We start from the raw sequence: 20,606 nt of genomic DNA on the forward strand, positions 1-20,606 counted from the left end.
TTTTAATTAAATCTGCAGAATAATCTAGAAGTTACATTTGGATATTTGAATGATTTGTGCATATATATGTAGGGGTGTTAGAGAGAGAGCCGTTATGCATGGCAGCTTATGGGAAACAAACACAGTCGGTGGGGCTACGTGAGTGCACGGGGGGGGGGTGCTCTCAACGACGTCCGCACCAGGCAGCCCGGGGCCCCACCCCTCAGCGGGGGTTGAGTATAAAGGGGGATGTGTCAGAGGGCTCGGGGCAGAATGTTAAAGCTAAACCAGTGAAGACCGAAGATCGTCTAGCTAGAGCCCTGGACTCCCCTGGGACGCCGCCCTTGTCAGGGCCGCGCAGGACCGAGCCAGCGGCGTGGTCCCGAGAACCAGAGCTAGTGCTCTGGGACTCCGGGTACCGTAGCCCGACTTACCAGTGTCGGGCCAGACAGCCTCCCCTAGCCCGTTAGTGGAGGACTAGGAGGTAGGTCAGAGATAGCTAGCAGTGTATTCCCAGCTAGCCGGGTGAGGGGGCCGATACCCCCTCCAGTATTGTATGTCCGCGGTTGTGACAACTGTTGCGGAATAAATACGTGTGCCTCAACCCCGGGTTTTCCAAGAGTCCTCAACAGTATTACATCTGGTGTCAGAAGTAAAAATCTATGAACATGGACACGCGCTGGTCAGCTCGGGTCAGGATACCGGGGGCGGAGGACACCGCTGCAGTCGGAGAGCCCGGGACGGGTGAAGAGAGCACGGAGCAGTCGGGGCCAGATACGGCTACGCCGCAGCAACAGGAGGGTGGAGAGGTGTCGGCAGAGGGGCTGAGGCAGGCGCACGCCAAGCTGATGGAGCTGCTGCACGCCGCTGCCAGCATGCTGGACCACATCACTCAGCTGGGGGCTGCTGGACCGCCACGGGGCGACGAAAGCCGACGACCACAGCGCCTTCCCGCCATTTCGGCGGAACACCAATTTGAAAATCCCGCCATCACCGCAGCTGCAGTTGAGGGCGTGGCCGGCCTGAGCATCGCGTCCAACGGCGGGCATACAGTACCTGCCGCGTCATCGCCAATGGACGGGACGTCACCACGGGTGCGACCGGTGATGCCATCGGTCGTGCACGCCGAAGCAGAGCCGGGTGAGGGGGACGAGGAAGGGCGACCTTCTGCGGCAGCCGCTGCGCTACATCAGCGACTGCCTCCACTCAAAGAATTTGTGGGCGAGGAAGGCGACTGGGGCGGCTTCCAGCGGCGCTTCCTCGCTCACCAGGAGATGGCGAAGTGGACGGACGCCGAGGCTCTCCGCGCGCTGCCAGCACTCCTCGACAGCGACGTCCTCGCCACTTTAACATCGGCACCGAAGGAGAGGCGCTCTACACTGCAGACGGCGATGCAGGTGCTGGCTGCAGTTTACGGTCCGCCGTCAGACTGTCGTCAACTCTTTTACGATCGCCAGCGGGGGGCAAAGGAGTCGCCTCTGGCGTACCGCACAAGCCTCCTGGCACTGGCAAAGGCGGCCTTTCCACGGATGGACAACGAAGGTGTCGACGCCATGGTTACAGAGAAGATACTCCTGCTGGCGGACGACTTGGAGATCGTCATCGTCGCACAGGACGACGCGGAGATGTGCTCCCTCCAAGCAGCACGACTCCTCCACGCAAACCTGCTCGCGCAACGACGCAAGGCCAGCAAGGCGGCGAGCGGGCGTACCGTGGCCGCAGCCACCCTCCCGGCGGAGGAGATCTGCGCCATCGACCATCAACGGCGGCAGGGAGCGGGAGTACGGGCGGACCGGGGTGGCTCGAGCCATCCCGATCATCCGTCGTCGTCACCAGCGCTCCCGCGCTGCTACAACTGCGGCATCCGGGGCCATGTCGCCTCGGGGTGCCGCTCTCCTCGGCAGCGCGGGACGACACCTCGACGGGACGCCGGCCCTCTTCCCAAGCTCCATCATCATAACCCGGCGAGTCGCGGCACCTCACATGTTTGGCCCACGCACACACCCGCCACACACTCATACACCGCACCGATTGGGGGGCCAATATCGCGCACCATCGCACCAACACGCACCGCTCTGGGTACTCAGATTGAACCCAGCCAGTGGTCCGTGTTGGCCCATCGTGTTGTAGCCGCGCTGTCGGGGTCGTCGGCCGTTGTGGGGCACATCGACGGGGTCGAGGTGCGCATCCTGGTCGATACGGGAGCATCGGCGACCATTATTTCGGAGTTAATTTACAATATTCTCCCTGCCCAGAGCCGTCCTTTGATGCCTGTTAACGTGCCATTCTTTGCTGCTAACGGGGGCTCACTTGGCATCATCGGACAGATTCGAGCCCTAATTTGTATCGGGGATATTAAATTGTCTGGGCCGATTTTTGTTTCCTCCTCGCTGGCGGTTCCGTGCCTGCTGGGGACGGACTTCCTGGCCAAAATGCCGATTAGGATATTAATCGACCAGGGATGCATTGAGCTCCCGTCGGGCCGACGCATGGCGTTTCTGCCATCCCCCGGTACGAGTCGGACGGCGTTCGCAACGGTGCCGGCGTTTGTAGATAGAACGGTGCGCGTTCCTCCGGGGGCACAAATGTTGGTTCCTTTGAAACTTCGGCGGCCCTTCGTTAAGGGCATTGGGGCCCAAGGGGTTCTGCTGGGGCCATCTAGGGCCGGGATTAGTGGACCTCATTTACTTCCGGTCCAGACCATAATAAGAGGGGACGGAGACCCCTTCATTGCGGTCCTCAATGTGGGCTCGCAGACGGTGGTGGTTCCGCAGGGGACCGTGCTTGCTCACGCGACGCCGGTGCCCTGTGAGGAACCCATCGCGAATCACGTGAGTGCTGTCCCTGCGCCGCGACCACATTCGGACAGCGATGAAGGGTGGCTCGAGGCGCTTTGTGCGGGATCGACGGACCTGTCAAATTCAGAGCGTCAACAGCTTAAAACGCTACTGCGGGAATTTTCCGACGTTTTCAGTCGGGACAAATACGATTTGGGTTGCACTCATCTGCTGCGTCACCATATTGATACGGGTGACAGCGCGCCAATACGCCAGAATCCGTTTCGGTTAAGTCCCGCCGAAAAGGACCATGTCAAATCGGCTATTGATGACATGTTAGCCGCCGACATCATTTCTCCTTCCACCAGCCCTTGGGGAGCACCGATCGTCCTGGTTAAAAAGCAGGGCGGCTCGTTGCGGTTTTGCGTTGATTTTCGGTGCCTTAACAAAATTTCGGTTGCCGACGCATACCCGCTCCCACGGATGGACGAATCGCTGGACGCCTTGGCGGGAGCGCGATTCTTCTCCACATTGGATTTACTTTCGGGATTCTGGCAGCTTCCTCTGTACGATGATTCAAAGCCTAAAACTGCTTTCCGTACACCGCACGGCCTGTTCCAATTCAACCGGTTGCCGATGGGACTCCACTCAGCGCCAGCAACTTTCCAGCGTTTGATGGAATTGGTTTTGGCTGGATTGCAATGGGATTCGTGCCTGATTTATTTGGATGACGTTATCGTCTTTAGTAAAACTTTTGACGAACATCTCCAGAGGTTGCGGGCGGTTTTCCTAAAGATGCGGGTTGCTAATTTGAAATTCAAACCCCAAAAATGTCATCTGTTACGCGATTCGGTGCGTTATTTGGGACACATCGTGGGGCGCTCAGGTATTGCTACTGATCCTGCCAAAACGCAGTGCGTCAGCTCCTGGCCGACTCCCACCTCGGTGGGAGAGGTCAGGAGTTTTATTGGCTTCGCGTCGTATTACCGACGTTTCATCGCAGATTTTGCGACGATTGCAAAACCCCTACACGCTTTAACATCAAAAGGGGTTCGGTTCCACTGGGGTCAGGAGGAGGAGGCTGCTTTCTGCTCCCTTCGGGACGCCCTGGTAAAAGCTCCTCCCTTGAGTTACCCCGATTTTTCTAAGCCTTTTTTGCTCGACACCGATGCGAGCAATACAGGTATTGGGGGCATGCTTTCCCAGGTGGTTGACGGCGTGGAACAGGTGGTTGCGTACGGCAGTCGGGTGTTGTCTCCGGCGGAGCAAAGATATTGTGTCACCCGTCGGGAACTGTTGGCAATTGTGTCTATTTCATCCAACAGTATCGCCCATATCTGTACGGTCGGCATTTCACCGTCCGCACAGATCATGCGGCACTGCAGTACGCCCTGCGAGTTCAACAGCCATCGGGACAATTGTCCCGATGGTTGGAGATCCTCCAGGATTTTGATTTTGAAACCACCTACCGTAAGGGCGTTCGCCACACAAATGCTGACGCTCTGTCACGCATGCCAACCACCTCCGAATGTGCATGCCTCCTGGGGTCGGGACGTTGCAGGCCAGTAGGGGACATACCGGTTCCGGTCCTGGCGGCCGCCGGCCACGACGAAACATTGGTTCCAAATTCAATCGCACAACAGGGAAAAGATTCCCTGTTGGGGATGCCCGTCAATGAATGGGGGCGCCTCCAGATGGAGGATACCTCTCTCCTCAGGTTGCGTCGTCGCGTCGGCTGTGCTGGGCAGGGCAGGGGTGATGCCGACGCATGGGAATTGGTGCATGGTCTGCTGATGCACTGGGATGGAAAATCCCATCGACATCGGCTGGTGGTCCCTTCGGGGTTGCGGGGCAAGGCAGTGTGGGCCGCACATGAGCGCCTCCTACACCTGGGGACCCAAAAGACCCTCGCCTTACTCCAACTCGATTATTTTTGGCCAGGCATGACGAAGGATGTCGGGGATTTACTGGGGTCATGCCCTCGGTGCGCGCAACAAAAACCGCCAGCACGTGTGTCTAACCCACCCTTGCAGTCAATCAAAGTGTCCAGAGTTAACGAACTCGTCGCGCTGGATATTTTGGGCCCATTCCCCGCCACACCCAGGGGCAATAGATATTTGTTAACTGGTGTGGAGTATTTTACACGCTGGCCTATGGCCTGGCCCCTTGCCAACCAGTCGGCAGCAGCCATCGTGGAGGCCTTTGTTCAGGGTTATGTCCTGGACAAAGGTGCTCCGGAGCGGCTGCTGACCCTTACCAGGGCAAAAATTTTTCCGGTAAATTGCTCAAAGAAGTCTGTGAGCTCCTGGGCACGAAGAAAATTTGTACCTCCCCGTCTCACCCGCAGACTGACGGGATGGTCGAGCGTCTGCATCGGACCATCGCGTCAATGTTGTCACAGCAGGTGTCGGACTCACAGACCGATTGGGACTTCACCCTTCTACCTCATGTACGGCCGCGAACCTGACCCGCCTGTTCGTGCCCAGCTGCAGATCCCCGCGCCTCAGGGAAAAACTAAATTGGCTGACCATGTAAAATTTAATTTGGCCAAATTGACAGAGGCACGGGATGCTGCCATGCAAAACTCTGACCTCCGTCAGAAAGCGAATGAGCGGCTCAGACTGAGTCGGGCGCACATGCTGCAGTGGAAGCCGGGGGACAAGGCATGGCTGCACTGTTCCCAGGTGCCACTCGCAACCTCCTCTAAGCTGGTGCGGCCGTGGCGGGGCCCTGTGGAGGTGGTCGAGGTTTTGCGACCGCAGTGCGTGCGCATCAAATGGGGGAAGCGGCGGTGGTTCGTCCACCCCTCTAGATTAAAACCCTTCGTTGCGGTACACATCCCCACTTCACACACGCGTGGCCAAACATGTGGGGGGTCGACCGACTCACTGGGTCCGTCTCCGTCGCGCTCACCTAATGCCTTGCCGGCTGTGCCACCTCCAGGTGCATCAGGAATGACGGGCTCACGCCCGATCACCCCTCCTGGGGATGCCAAGGGTCACGCGGCGTCGGATGAGGACTCACTCCGAGACGGACAGTTGCCACCTGATGGTCCACCACCCAGTGTTACCTCGTGTGAGGGGCCCGCTGCACGGACACGCGCTAAAATGTGCAGACTGTTGTGAGGCCGGAAGATGTGTACATAGGTTGTGTTCATTGCGTGTTGTGTGTGTGGTGGGTTCCCTGCAAATTGTGTATAGACTGTTTTTACGGAATTCGTATTTAATCGGGGGGGTGCGTCGGGTTGTTTTCTCTTCTTGCTGTTGCGTTCTTGTTGTGTTGTTCTTGTTATTGTTGAAAAATAGTGAGGCACACGCGCGGTCAGGGGGTAAATGCGCTTTTATTGTCGTTTTTTTTGTATGTTGGCAGACGGGACGGCTGCAAGCTATGCGGGGGGGGGGGGGGGGGGGGGTGATGTAGGGGTGTTAGAGAGAGAGCCGTTATGCATGGCAGCTTATGGGAAACAAACACAGTGGGCGGGGCTACGTGAGTGCACGGGGGGGGTGCTCTCAACGACGTCTGCACCAGGCAGCCCGGGGCCCCACCCCTCAGCGGGGGTTGAGTATAAAGGGGGATGTGTCAGAGGGCTCGGGGCAGAATGTTAAAGCTAAACCAGTGAAGACCGAAGATCGTCTAGCTAGAGCCCTGGACTCCCCTGGGACGCCGCCCTTGTCAGGGCCGCGCAAGACCGAGCCAGCGGCGTGGTCCCGAGAACCAGAGCTAGTGCTCTGGGACTCCGGGTACCGTAGCCCGACTTACCAGTGTCGGGCCAGACAGCCTCCCCTAGCCCGTTAGTGGAGGACTAGGAGGTAGGTCAGAGATAGCTAGCAGTGTATTCCCAGCTAGCCGGGTGAGGGGGCTGATACCCCCTCCAGTATTGTATGTCCGCGGTTGTGACAACTGTTGCGGAATAAATACGTGTGCCTCAACCCCGGGTGTCCAAGAGTCCTCAACGGTATTACATATACATAAACAGTACTTATCAAGAATAAAAAAAAAAACGAATTACTTATGTAAACTTAATGAGTCAGGCTCCAGAATGCTTCAGCGAGCTTAGCTCTGGCTCCAGGCACCAGCATGCTCCAGCGAGTCCATCTTTGGCTCCAGTGAGACCATCTCTGGCTCCAGGCTCCGGAGCACAACACAGAAAATTGGCAAAATCTGTTCTGACCCTGGGACCGAATAGCTAGAGCCTGGCCAATCTACTGTATACCATAGTTTATATGGAGTTGATTACTGGAATGTGACTCTGTTGCCAGTATCAAAATATGGAATGATGCAACAGGTGATTACTGTTGGTATAAATTCTGGTGTTGCATTATATTCACCAAACACACTTCTGGTGAAATACAATATTATGTATTATGCTACTATCGCTTCCATAAAGCTTTGCGGTCGATTTGTACGAGCCATTTTTTTTATGGGTTAACCTACCACTACTTTTCCTCTAAAAGGCAGCTGGGTCTGAATTGGCGCATGCTCCTTTCCAGGAAAGTGAACCAGCACATTGTGGAATAGTGAAACATGAGGTTTGCCTTTTGTACAGAGGGTTTTCAGGTGCACACCATTGTTTAAGCTAAGCCTCTGCTACGAAAGAATGTACATACAAATAAAGTCACGACGAATCACTTGATGTGTGGCCTCTGGCTAGTGATCACATGAATATCTAATGGGTTCAACTGAGTTGCAGACGTAGACTTTGGAGGCAGTGCATTTATTTAGTTCCAACACACGGGATAACTTCCCCTTAACAGAATATCAACCTCGGGGGATGACCACCCGGTTAACTACACTAGTTACGATGTAACTGTTACTACAGACCCGGGACCAACAGCATCTGCCCGGGTCCAGGTGCTGGAAGACTCGTAGAACGTAGATCGTCGACGAAGGGTTCTTTTCCCAGGATGAACAACCCTGGTCCCTCTCGGGACTCGGCTTATATTCTCTGCGGCGTGGCCGGCTCCGCCCTTGGCCATGTCCACCTTCCAGAACCAACGGGAAGGACCTGGGTCCCAATCACGTGACCCCCCTAGCCCCCTTTTGGGAGCCCCTCTGTCATCTTAACCGGTCACGTGTCCCCCTGGGTCAACCAGAGTGCCATGGCCTCACACGATCTTCCCCTTTGGTCGGCACCCACACACCGTGTCCTGTTGGGCCGGCACTGCACTTACAGCATGGTGTCATCCAGCGCCATTACTCAACACACACCGTGCCCCTCTAGGGCCAGTACTGCACCCACAGCATGGTGATGTAGTGGGTTCGAATTAGGTGCACACACACGCAGCTTGGAGGCAACACTATTTATTAAACGGTAAGTAATATAACACTGTACATGAGGTGGTGACCACCTTCCTCAACTCACTAACACTCTGGAACACGACACAGACTAGACCAGGCAGGCAACGGCCTGCCTGGTCCAGGACGACGACCCGGGACTTGAGGACCGATGATGTCTTCACTTCGGAGTACAACAGCCTCGATCTGCGTTCACATCACGCTTATATCTGCTCTGGCGTGGCCGGCTCCGCCCAGGCGTGGCTGGCTCAGTCCAGGCCACGCCTCCCTTCCCAGGCCACGCCTCCCTTCCCCCACCTCTGGGAAGGTCCGGGTCCCTCCACCACGTGACCCCCCAGGCACCCCCTTGGGGCCCCAAGCCCTCGTACGGGCCGACACAGTAGTGACCGTTCTATGTCACTACATCACCCCCCCCCCCTGTATAAACACCAAGCCGTCCCCGGCTGTAACACAACTGTGGAACATCGAAAAGGTGTGCCTCCGAACCAGCAACATCAATAAATGACCGGCGACCGATAAGAAATACAATCACGTAATATATACAGAATCGACGAGGGTAAAAGGAAGGGAACCGCATAGAAAACGGGGAATTAACAACAAATATACATGAAAACTGGCTAACCCACTCACGCTCCAGCACAGCCCCCCCCCCCCGTGAGAATCACGCATGCACCGACATGTGAGTGTGGCCATTGGAACGACGGCGTAGGCAATGAGCAAGGATTCTGAGAGGCATGTAGAGCAGCCAGTCTTCAACGAGTCCATGTGGCCGGGCCTGGGGAACCAGAAGCGGCCCAAAGGGCACGGCCCCTCCCCCCAGGAGTCAAGAACAGGAGGAGCAGGAGTAGCTGACGCATGCTCCACTCCCCCCCCAGTCCATAGCCGGTCGGCATAACCGGCGACTCCAAAGTGCCAGGTAGATACTGCCTCCTGTGACGAGAAACAAACCCTCCTGAGGCATCACTCAACGAACACTCGACTCCGCTCTTCGGACATGACAGTCACCCGTTAGCACCCCCCCGCCTTTCCGACGTGGCGTCTCCATCCTAAAACCGTGCACGTCGGCCATATCGGGGGGGGGGGAATTTCCATGTTACCACCCCACCGCCTTTCCGACGCGGCGTCACAACCAGTAGCACACGTCGGCCATATCGGGGGGATTTTAACCCAGTCTCTCTCCAAGACTCGCACCGCAGCATATAGCTGTACCGACCGAGCTGAGCCGACCCATCGTTCACTCACTGCACAACATGCACCCTAATAACTGAGGGATACAGTCCCAACGTAACGGGACAACTCCACCTGAACACTACGAATCTCCAGCCCACTGTTTCAACGCGCCTCGGAGTGTCTCACTCTCCGGGCCGTCAGGTCAAGCCGTCAGCCATAGCATGACGGGACCACACTCTCCGAGCCATGTGAGCGCACAGCCCACTAGGCTAGACATGCCACGGAGTGTTTCAATCTCCGGGCTGTCAGGTCAAGCCGTCAGCCATTGCATGACGGGACCACACTCTCCGAGCCATGTGAGCACACAGCCCACTAGGCTAGACATGCCACGGAGTGTTTCAATCTCAGGGCTGTCAGGTCAAGCCGTCAGCCATAGCATGACGGGACCACAATGTTCGTGTTAGACACGCAACACTCACTGGGCCATCCTGGTCAGGATCTGCGCCCCAAGATAGGTGACAGTCAGCACCACAATTCCAAATCCCTGGCAGCATGTCACCATCGCAATTTAACACCATCGCAACACATACAATTTGAATTATGATCCCCCACAGAACTGATCCAATGCCGAACAGGTACGCACAATTTGTGACGATCCCGAATATTCAATGGACACAACAATACACCTCACATCCCGTATCCGTACACATCATCTCCGAGACTCGCATTGCAGCATGCAGCTGTACCAACCGAGTGGAGAGAGCAACGCAATTTGACGGCAATTAACGGAAACGCACCCCCGATCCATGTAGAACACAAGGGGCATTCCCGCACAAAAGACATCATCTGTGCAATAATGGACAGGAACCAACCAGTGAGTTTGAACAAACCGAACCTGTCATTTCAAAATCCCCTTCAACATTAACCATGGGACTCAGGGCATTCGAATTTTGAGAGCAAAAAAACTAGACACAAACCCCAAGAATCGCCGAATTGATTATACAGTATATGCAGTATACGAAGTTCGTACAGTCAATCATATGGAGCAATGCTCCATCCAGTTCCCACATGGCAACACACACAATCAATACTCCAGACAATCCGTACATAGTAAATAATTACAAGCAAGTACCCAACAGTCCATGCACTGTTAACAATTTCAAGCAAAGCTCCATATGGTCTGTACCTTGGCAACAATAACGATCAAAGTTTCTGACAGTTACACGTGACAATCACGAGCGAAACTCCATACAGTATACACAATAACAATGGCGATTTCGCAACAAAACGATGTAACAACACGAGTCATTAACACGGCAACCTACAGGATATCACCGGAGCTCGGGACACCCAACAACGAATTAATCATTAACTACACTCAGAAGATACCGATGTCGATGCCGTAATTAACAACAACACTGTTACAAGCAGACACCCGCATGGACGCCGCGTCAATTTATCACGCACACAACCGGACGAACACGCTCCGCAAACCAGCGAGTTAAAAAAAACACACGCGATCGCAACCCGGCACACGCAAGATGGGTGAAGTTATTATTATTTTTCTTGGGGCCGGGTGCTTGTCATGTCACGACTCGCCTGGCGACTGTGAATAGCGGAGGGCGGCAAGGTGGAACACTGGGACGCCCCGAAGAATCTCGCATGGTGAATACGGCCTGCTCTTGCGAACCCATCCACCTCTCGCGCTCGAGCAGAAGACGGGGGCGCCAGCCGACGTGTGGAACTCCCCCTCCGCAGGCATTGATGTCGGCGGGAGCGGCATTTCGGCAGCAGGAGCGGCGTTTTGGCGGGAACAGCGCCCCGACCAGCCGCCGAGTTGGCGGGAACAGCGCCCCGACCAGCCGCCGAGTTGGCGGAAACAGCGCCATGACCAGCCGTCGAGTTGGCGGTAGCGGCGTTTTGGCGGGAACAGCGCCCCGATCAGCCGCCGAGCTGGCGGGAGCGGCGTTTTGGCGGGAACAGCGCCCCGGCCAGCCGCCGAGTTGGCGGCCCCACCACGTGGCCCGCATGCCCAGGCATCCCCCGCCAGCCCCCGCAGAGACGACGGTGTCCTCTCCCCGCGGCTCTATCGCTCCGTTCCTGATGGCGGCGAAGCAGCGATGCGATGCCAGTCCCACCGCTCCGCGTGCAGCGCCATCTCTCTCTCTCTGTCACCGGGGCTGCCATCCCCGGGGCTGTCCGAAGGATGGTCGTCACACCGTCCCCGTCGTACGAAGGCGTCCAGGTGAGTTTTGTATGTTTTTCGTGTGCCCATTTTACTTCCCTAGTATAACACCTAGCAATATTTATATTTCCACAACTTCTGACACCAAATGTAGTGGGTTCGAATTAGGTGCACACACACGCAGCTTGGAGGCAACACTATTTATTAAATGGTAAGTAATATAACACTGTACATGAGGTGGTGACCACCTTCCCCAACTCACTAACACTCTGGAACACGACACAGACTGGACCAGGCAGGCAACGGCCTGCCTGGTCCAGGACGACGACCCGGGACTTGAGGACCGATGATGTCTTCACTTCGGAGTACAACAGCCTCGATCTGCGTTCACACCACGCTTATATCTGCTCTGGCGTGGCCGGCTCCGCCCAGGCGTGGCTGGCTCAGTCCAGGCCACGCCTCCCTTCCCAGGCCACGCCTCCCTTCCCCCACCGCTGGGAAGGTCCGGGTCCCTCCACCACGTGATCCCCCAGGCACCCCCTTGGGGCCCCCAGCCCTCGTACGGGCCGACACAGTAGTGACCGTTCTATGTCACTACAGTGACATCCAGCGATGTCACGACACATATATGAACACTGGATTTTTATTATGGTTGGTGGCTATTTTAATTGAAGTAAAAATAGGTTTCGGACAAACACGCAGTCATGAAAATCATCTTCTAGGCAAGTCACAACAACGTTTTCACCAACGGGAACTGGCATACATAATAGATGATCATAAGTGGATAAAGAAATATGTATCTCAGCTTCGTTGCTGTTGTATCAAATTCTGGATTTTTTTTCCAAAAAGTAGATGCTTAAGGAGAACAGAAAAAAAAATCAAGGCCGAAGATGAACACAAGTCAAATTAATGCCATGTAAAGTAAAAGTTATACATTGTAAATGTCACTAACTGTCAACATCAGCTTTCACAGGACACCACTTGAAGAACTATGTTGGGGGCAGCAATGCAGAAGGGTGGTACGGAGAGAGAAAGAGAGACAATAGACATTTCCAAGCGCAATCTGGGTATTGATCACAAATAACACTGAAGTGAAGGGTCAGATGGCACGCAGGAAACTACACTGCTAAGCAAGACAAAGATCCCCTCCTATTTAGCCTTTTGACACTGGAGAAGAAAATGCTGTTAGCATCTATTAAGGGTTGTAGAGTACACAAGGGAGTGGTGCGATTAGAACCTAAGTGCTGGTGTTCACAGATTGAATCAGGCACTCATCTTAAGTTGCATCCACCTAAACGGTCTCAGGACAGAATCAGATACCACTTTCCACTGATGTAAATAGTTGTGTTCGAACCAAGGTATTTGTGATTATATTGAACAATGCTGGCTACTCTTAAATTGAAAATGGACTTTCAGAGTACATGTCATGATATATTTAAGAGGCATTTGGTGTCCTCTATAAAATACAAATACAACATTTTAGGGGCAAGGATAATAACTCAAATACACTGACCCAATTTTTGCTGTTTTCTTCAAGCCGTTTTTCAGGGATCCTGTCATCAGATCAAAAGCATGCAGTTGGCAAAACCAAATGTTAAAATAAAAAGTACTTTGAGAATTGTGCTCGCTTTGGCTATCTAATGCTTCAGAATAAAGTGTGGGTACGCTCTGTTTTGAAAGTACAAACGGTGACTCGAAGTAGAAACTCTGAGATGCAACTCAGAAAGCGACACAGTTAATTTGTCGGTTGAAGTATTGCATTTTCCTGCCCATAAACATTTCAAATGCTGTATATTAGCAGTATGAACCACCAACAAAGTCATGCATTCACAGATGATCGGTTTATATGCCAGAATATTAACGTAAAATTTACTTTTTATTTCCCCCTATATCGCCTTAACAGACTGTTGGGCCAGTTGCTGTAAGTGAGCACCTATGAAGGCCAACATGGCAAATTAGGGGATTGGGTGACCAGCACCACACCTGGTCGCCTTTGTCTCCCTACTGCTGGTGCTTATACACTGCACCTGGTACTCATTTTAGGCTGAGTTGGAGGCCCAGGACTGGATAGATATTTGTCACCGATATTGGTCATTTGCGGGAATCAAACTCGGGTCGCTGTGTTCATAGCGTAGTCAAGCCCACCATTATACTACTGTTCCAAAAACAATGACTGCAGTAAAATTTATAATCTATAATTTCCATTAAACTATATTGCCTCTGATCCCTGAATATGCTTTACCCGAAAAAACCAAAGAATATGAATTCCTGCAGTCACAAAAGTTTTAAGTCAAAATTTAATGTAAACTTCAACCACATCTCTGTCTACCCTCATATTGTTGGCTTGCTGTACATTGACGATGCCACTTATGGGTAAACTACATTCATTTGTTACATACATTGGAAAAATATAACTAATAGCAATTTGTTGGGATGCTTCTTCTTGGTTCTTTTGGTAAAGTCACGTAGAAGGGAAGTAATAAAATAATAAAAATTAAACATAATAAAATTATTCTCACGACGTTTCGGCCACAACGCAAGCAGCCGTCCTCAGGTGAAAACCAGGTCCGTCGAGGCGACAGAGTCTGAATGAAACAGCACACGAGCTTGGAGCCTATATATAAGCTGGGCGCCTTGACAAAGGAATTTGCATATCAAGAGGAATTTAGCATATTTATGGGAAATGCAGGAATGTGATTAGTACTACATATGCATGTGCATTATGCAGGATTAACAGCATCAAAGGGAGCTGCAGTTGCTGCTGCTGCTGCTGCTGCTGCAGTTGCTGCTGCTGCAGTTGCTGCTGCAGTTGCTGCTGCTGCAGTTGCTAAATTCCTCTTGATATGCAAATTCCTTTGTCAAGGCGCCCAGCTTATATATATGCTCCAAGCTCGTGTGCTGTTTCATTCAGACTCTGTCGCCTCGACGGACCTGGTTTTCACCTGAGGACGGCTGCTTGCGTTGTGGCCGAAACGTCGTGAGAATAATTTTATTATGTTTTATTTGTATTATTTTATTACTTCCCTTCTACGTGACTTTACTGAAAGAACCAAGAAGATGAATCCCTGCAGTCACGAAAACTTTACATCAAAATTGTTGGGATGCTGTCGTGGTATATCAGATAGCACACTAGCATTGCAATCTAGAAGTAACCGATTTACTTTTGAAAAATTGTGCAAATCTATTCAAATCTCTGTGCACCCAGTAGTATAAATGGGTTCAACCATGGTTAGTTTATCGGCAGACCGTGTGTGGTGAGGTCAAGTGTGGGTACTTCCACCTTTTACAAGATGAAGAAGAGGTCAAAATATCCTCTGGAGGGTTTCTCCAGAGCTTCCTCTCGTGGAGGCCCCCCTGCCAACAGTCACGTGAGCAAGCAATGCAGGTTCTGATTCATTGCTTTTACCCACCTGGCAATTTGCCATCTGATAATTAAAAAAAAAGTACAAAAGGCTGCAACTTTAGTGCATAAAGTATATGCGGATTTATCTCGACTTTGTCATCATATTTCACGAAGTACATGAGCAATTGTGAAAATTAAGCAAAATGTTGTAATCTCTCATGAAACAATAGATCAGAAGTAAAACCTGCTGATAAATGTTCTGTTCTGCAAATGACTATAATGTCCTTAATGTTGTGGTTCTTGCGGGTTGAAACTTACCTTGGGGCAATCTGAAAAAGCATGCACACGTGTTCACTTTGATTGTGAAAGCAGAAGCAGTGGGTGGTGCGGCGTATGGTGCGTCGTATGTGGCAACATAAATATGACACGTCGCAATGCATCCTTTAATTGCCTAAAATCGATCCTTTGCCCATCAAACCTTGCGCGCGTGAGAATATGGGTGGAGTAGTGGCGAGATGTAACTACCTCGGTTGGTATACAGGAGGTCGTGGGTTCGTTCCCAAGCCTGACGCCTGTATATTTGGCGTTTGTATGTTCTTCCTGTGGCCGCTTGGACTTTTCTCCACATTTATAAACGTGTGTTTAGTGTATTTGGCTTCTGTAAATTTGGACGTGATAAGCCACTTCGTTGAGCTGTCATTTGTGGCCAGGTCGCTTCTGAAAAAGATGTGTAAATATATAGCTCAGTGGGCCTTATCTAGTAAAATAAAAAAAATAGTTTAGTTTTATATATCATGTATCGTTTATACAAATGATTCGAAAATAATACAATATTGTTAGCTTTTGGATAATGGAGTGAACAAAACTGCGTGAGATAAAAAAAACGAGAAACAGTGCAAATGTTAAGGTAAAAATTATACCAAAATAATTGACGATTGAATAAAATCGTGACTGCTAATTGGAAGGCAGGTTTTAATCATGAAATACCTATTGCAAATATAGTTTTCCTCTACAGACATAATTACACTGAACCTCTAACTGGGCACTGCAGCTTCTTTCTCGGCTCCCAATATAGAGCTGTATATGGTAGTCACATCATACATGGCTCATTAGCTTACTCTGTAGCGTGGATGTAGTTTCTGTTTGATGGATGCTTGATAACTGGAGGGCATGGGAATGTTGTGTAAGAATAGTGTCAAGTGACTTAGCCAAATATAATGTAGCGGTAAAATTAATACAAATTCCTCTATGACTGGCATTTCCATATTAAAAGTTGAAATGCATTGGATCATATTTATAAATTCTTAGTTCATCAAATGTTCAGAATAATTAGTAAAACATGATATGTTAACCTTACGCGGCTCCTCTGTGTGTCTTTGTATAATCTACGGATACACTGTACGGTATATTTGTCCTGAGAGCTCTTCCTGTACCACTCCATAAATTTTAATGAACGAGGAGTCATTTGAAGCTCATGCTATGTAGATTGTAGAAACGGGGTCTGATTCTTTTATTTTGTTTTACCTTTGACCTATAATTTGGCTTGTCAGCTCAAGTGCTGCTTCTCAGCTCTACTATTTGAAATGAAATCCCGGCATGTGCGTAACCCTGTTTCAAAATCATATGAAGAACAGGCGTGTGTGGAGTGGTGAGTAGTGAAGGTCAGGCGAAGTTGATGGATGGTGTACGGTGAGTGCCACGTGAGTGGTGAATGTCATTTGAGTATAATGTGGCAGACTGCGTGGCTAAAAATGTAAAGGGTCCGAGTTCAAGTCCTAGGTTTAAAAAGTTACACATTTGTATCGCTCTGCACAGTTTCCGTGTATTCTGGGAGATGCGAAACCACAGACAAGCGGGAAGGCAGCCAGAACTAGCACCAGCAATTGTGCAAGCTACGCGGCCCTAAATTAGGATGTTGGCCAACTCCATTAATGAGTAATTATACAGCCCATCACCTACCCTTCACAGTAAAAAATATCCAGTTTTTTTTTTAAATGTCAGCAGTGATTGCAGATAGATAGATGTTTTCCATATAAATTTGGCATTTTTACGACTGGTTTAGAGGCTGCCAATATAAATTGGAGTATGAGATACGCTTTGAGATTGACTCCATTAAATGTAATAATTTACAGCCATTTATGAAATCTCTGCTGTACGAAGGCCTCCCCAGGTGTGCCGATCATTGTAGGTTGGTGAAGGGGACAAGGTCCACGAGAGGTTCAGATATCGCTCGTCACCGGTGTTAGCTTTGGTCAAGAATTGAACTTCGGTGATCTTGTTCACAGTGCACTGCCTGAACTACTGCGCCACCATTAAAAGGGGCTACGTTTGTTTCACATAAATAGACAAATTTATAGCCAAACGTACAAGGTACGTATACACACATCAACAATATACTATCATATTGTCTCTTCAATGGACAGTTAAACTTAGCATTAGGGTACTGTCGTACCAAAATATCAAACAGGTGACATCTACAGGATGTGACAATTGACAGCCTGCAATACTTGTGCCAAAGGTGTACGGAATTGAGTTACGCCTGCTTGGTCTGTCTGCGTGGTTACATCCATTGCCTAGAGGCCTTCATGTCTCCATGTCTCCTTATCTGGCTGTTCCTCTGCCTGTATACAATCCTGCATGGATAAGCATACGGTCTCCGCTTCTCTTCCTGCCTGTGTGCCTGTCATACATATTTTTGGTAATGTTTAATGTAAAATATTTCTGAGGTCCTCTATGGATGGCTACTTGTAAAAAGATGGCATTACTGCCATACCACAGTGTTTTGCTAAATAATGTGCAATCATTTTATTTGAACGTATGCATACACATTCTTTGTTATAATAACAAAACATAAAAGATGATAAACTCACCAAATTTCAGTTGTGTCTTTTTACCTTTTTAGAGAAAAATGTCTAGTTGGAGAGAGTGGGGACAGTCTTTCCAATAAAACAACTGTAAGCTATTAAGGGACAACAAGATGACAAGTATTTAAGAGTTGAACGTTTAATTTGGGTTCAAATCAACATTATGAAAAAAGGTAATGTGGAACACTTATGGTACTATCTTGATTTGAAGCTTTCGTGACTGCAGGAATCCATACTCACTTGATGACGGACGCTTGTGTTGCGCCTGAAACTTCGTGATTTATTGTATTTTATACCTACGTGACTTAACCGAAAGAACCAAAGAGTACTTATGGTACTCTATAGTAAGGAAAGTACAGTCGCTCTCTCAAAAATAATTAAAACATATTTGCTTCCTTACAGAATACACTGTTGGTACAGCTGAAGCAAGTTGTCTCCAGGTCCTCTTGTTAGCTGTACACTGCTCACAAACTCAGTCAGTTGCCTGGGGAAATGTTAATATATAGTAATAAATAAATGATAAACACGTGAGGTTGGAACACCAGCCAGACATTTCATATAGATGTTGCAGGAAACTTTCAATGACTAAAGTATTGGCTTCAATTAATGTGTATGTTCAGTTCTAGACACACTAAGCAGCAGTGTCTGTGACGGTTGGCAGCTGGTGTGACGGTGGGCGTGAGAACTGCTGTGAACGAGTGAGTGGTGTGAACTGGCATTAGCTCAGAATGAGATTATTCACTAAACGCTTAGATACACGATCCCCTTACTCATGCCCATATATCCAATACACGTGTAGGTTGTACCTTGTAAATGCCAAACGTAAATATTTAAATTACCTCGACTTAAAGCCTTCGTGACTGCAGGAATTCATATTCTTTGGGTCTTTCGGTAAAGTCACGTAGATAGTTCAGATCTGCCTTATGTTCATGAACCCGGTCCGAGACATGTCGCTTAGTTTCCCCAATGTAACTGTTGCCGCAGACACAGAAAATATCTAATAGTTGTGTGGAAACCCTCCCCGTAGAGGCGGCTAAATCTTGACTGAGAAAGACCAAAAGAATATGAATATTTACTGTGTCTGCGGCAGCGGTTACATTGGGGAAACTAAGCGACAAGTCTCAGACCGGGTTCGTAAACATAAGGCAGATCTGAACTATCTACGTGGCTTTACCGAAAGACCCAAATAATATTTAAATTACCCTTACAGTAATGAATCCTGTACAGCCTGATTACTTAAGAATTTGGACAAAACAGGGTTGTAGGTTTATGTTATTGTTTCCTCCGACCAAATGAACATGCAATGCTCGGAAAGGGTTAATATTCCCCGACTTAATTAACCAGCCATACGTCAGTCATAACAGCAGGAGGGACTTGCAAACAAAATTGAGGCTAAAAGCTGCCAAGGGGTTTATTTGGCTCAGTGAAACCAAACTTTAGATTGATCAGATATGCATCCTCCATCAAGAATCACTCATACATTGCTGTGATGGGTTATGCAGTGTTGTTAAACAATTGTTGTAAGTGATATTCAGTCATCTGAGTCAAATGTTTCCCTGCTGAAATGAGCAGTGAGAAGATGCCTATCTCCATTGATGGCTCTAAACCATGGACATTATACATTCCCATAGTGAGGACCAGGATATTCACAGAATGGCTCCTGTTAACTTCATTTTATCAATCCAGGAACAACTGATAAACCAAGTCAATACCGAACCAGGATTTGAACTCGTAACTTTCCGACTGCGAGTCAAGCACTCTAACCGCAGCACCATCTGGCTATTGTACATACACATATGTGGTGTCCTAATGTATGTAATGTATTGCAAGGTGTAGTGATTCTTTTACACGAGAGTCACATACAGTTACAGCTCCATTAAATTGAGGTTGGAATGTAATTGCTTATATTACATTTCAGATAAGATGAAGGGCATAAAACGAAGGACACCTATTCATAACAGCATTTGGAGCAAAATGTGATGAATTCATAGTACGAATAATTCATCACTTGACCAGACATGGTGTCAGTTCTTCCAGTACAGGTGGTCTTAATGTCAAAGATAAACCTTGACCTTTGTCAAGGTTTATTTATGTCCCTCATCCTAACTCATCCACAATGAATAGAGACAGATGTCATATATCTCCTATACCTGCTCATGTTTAAATATTTATTATATTTGTACAGTATAGGTACTATAATATGAGAGCATATTTATTGAGTGACTAGTCTCTAGGTGATTGCCAAGAATCCTAAATTTGAATCGCAATTTCGATATTGGAATCAATTGCGATTCTGTGCAGGATTGTGTGATTGGCCGACTCGTGGAATGGTGGTGGGGCTAAGTTGTGTGGAGCCTGGAATGGTGTTCAGGCAAGAAGATACTATCTGCGAGACCTGGCTAGGCTAGCGGAATCACCATTAAATCACATCACTGATACTTGTATAATCCCATTTAATAACAATTCTGGCCAATACTGGCTGGTTGGTATTGACCCTGAATTCTACCATGTTGGTATAGATAATAATCGTAATATACTCTAAGTGTGTGACCGATTCCTCATATGCATAATTGGCCCATGTCTACCGTGACCCAGTATAGCTTCCGTTTAAGATGGGAGTCAATTTGGTTTGACCAGTCGAATACATTTTATTATATATGGTCAATGCATATGTAGTGACTGGGTATGTCACTATGTGGTGCCGGGCATGCGAGGCCATGGCGGATAGTATGTTGCCATTATGTGCAGCCCGGTTACTGGGTGCAGTACCAGCCCTAGCGGGGCTTGGGTGAGAGCTGGTTAGCGCGAGGGCACCATGTACAGTATGCGATGCAGGCTCTCAGTGAGGGAGCAAGAGAGAGTGTCTGCTAGCCAGGGTTACGTTGGGGCATGATACTCTGGGTGACCTGCTGACACGTGACCGGATGATATTGGTGGGGGGCCACCGGTGGACGGGCGCCGCTGGGGGTTCACGTGGCATAGAGGAGCTCTCG

The sequence above is a fragment of the Lampetra planeri genome, chromosome 2, assembly GCF_965212315.1.
Source record: "Lampetra planeri chromosome 2, kcLamPlan1.2.h2, whole genome shotgun sequence".
Taxonomy (NCBI): Eukaryota; Metazoa; Chordata; class Hyperoartia; order Petromyzontiformes; family Petromyzontidae; genus Lampetra; species Lampetra planeri.